Source organism: Limulus polyphemus, unplaced genomic scaffold (assembly GCF_000517525.1).
Source record: "Limulus polyphemus unplaced genomic scaffold, Limulus_polyphemus-2.1.2 Scaffold4415, whole genome shotgun sequence".
Taxonomy (NCBI): Eukaryota; Metazoa; Arthropoda; class Merostomata; order Xiphosura; family Limulidae; genus Limulus; species Limulus polyphemus.
In genome coordinates, this window is record NW_013670025.1 from 12,914 (window position 1) to 14,150 (window position 1,237).

General features: G+C 27.8%; 1 protein-coding gene across 3 annotated transcripts in view; it reads left to right on the forward strand.

Annotated features, from left to right (window-relative positions):
* The window catches only part of LOC106471112 (lysine-specific demethylase 4C-like), a 78,883-nt gene that overhangs the window by 12,471 nt on the left and 65,175 nt on the right, over nt 1-1,237 (forward strand). The gene's annotated exons all lie outside the window — the stretch shown is intronic.

Genomic DNA, 1,237 nt, shown 5'->3' on the forward strand with positions numbered 1-1,237 from the left:
ATTACTCTTCTTAACCATTTTGAGATGGGTCATAGGTGAAAGGCCACGTCATCTCGTTTGTTGACTCGCATTCAAAATTTTATTGAACTACTATTTCATGAATTTATGTCAATAAATTTGGTTTCAAACTTTAGATATAAATTCAAAATTTAGAACTATACATTACTCAATTTGTTAGTTTAAAAGTAAATATTAAAAAAACATAGATAAACATAGATTTTTTGTGTGTCACGTGGTATGTTGAATGCAGCACTGGTTCAAATTAGATGTTTGTGAAGTCAGAATACTAAGTCTATAGTTTTATACAAATTAGAAACTCAAATTACAGATATTGACAAGCTAGAATATAAAATAAGAAGGTCATATCTTTTCTATATGCTGAGATATTGCTCACATAATAAATCAAGCATAGTGGCACCTCGTCACTTCCTCCTGTTTTTGGAAATGCTCCCTTGTATAGACTTAGTTCTATATATGACATGAATAACCAGTCAGAAGCTCAGTATGTCCCCGTAGTGGTTTTCATCATTTCTAACATACCTAGCACCATTTCTTTCTTTTAAACTAAGATTTCAACAAGACTATTTTAGAGTAAAATACAGTTGTTACAAAAGTTTGATAAATTGTAGTAGAATTCTATGGTATTGATGTAGTAATTTATGATTTTTTAGTTATTCAAAAGTATATATAAAACCTAAAAAAAAATATATTGTTTCATATCCTCCATGTGCAAAATTTTTAAAAGCTACCTACATCTAGCAGCAACCGAGTACAAAGGTAGTAACTAGAAGAGATAATTGTTTGCTTTACTTCTTTATTTACTGTTCTATGTTTTAGGAAAAATAACATTAAGAACTTATTTCAAAATAACAATAATCTCTATACACATATAATGTATAATAATTGAAATATGACTGTATTTTAGAAAATAATAGTTGACTAAAACACAACCAAGACAGGTTACTTTGTACAGACCAAAGGTCAGTTTTATGTTATTTGATACAGTAACATGAGTGCACATGAGCTGCGTTGTTGTAACTTCTGTATGGCATGGTTAAAAGGTCAATATAATAAAAATAATAAATATATATAAATGTATAATGTTATGAGATTTAAGCTATTTCATCTAAACATTTATGTTTTCGTGTTATAATTTGTGTTCATTTTAGAATCAAAGAGGCATAATTTATGTTTATTTCATAATTTTTTATGGTGGTTGCGAGATTAGTCAAGTAAT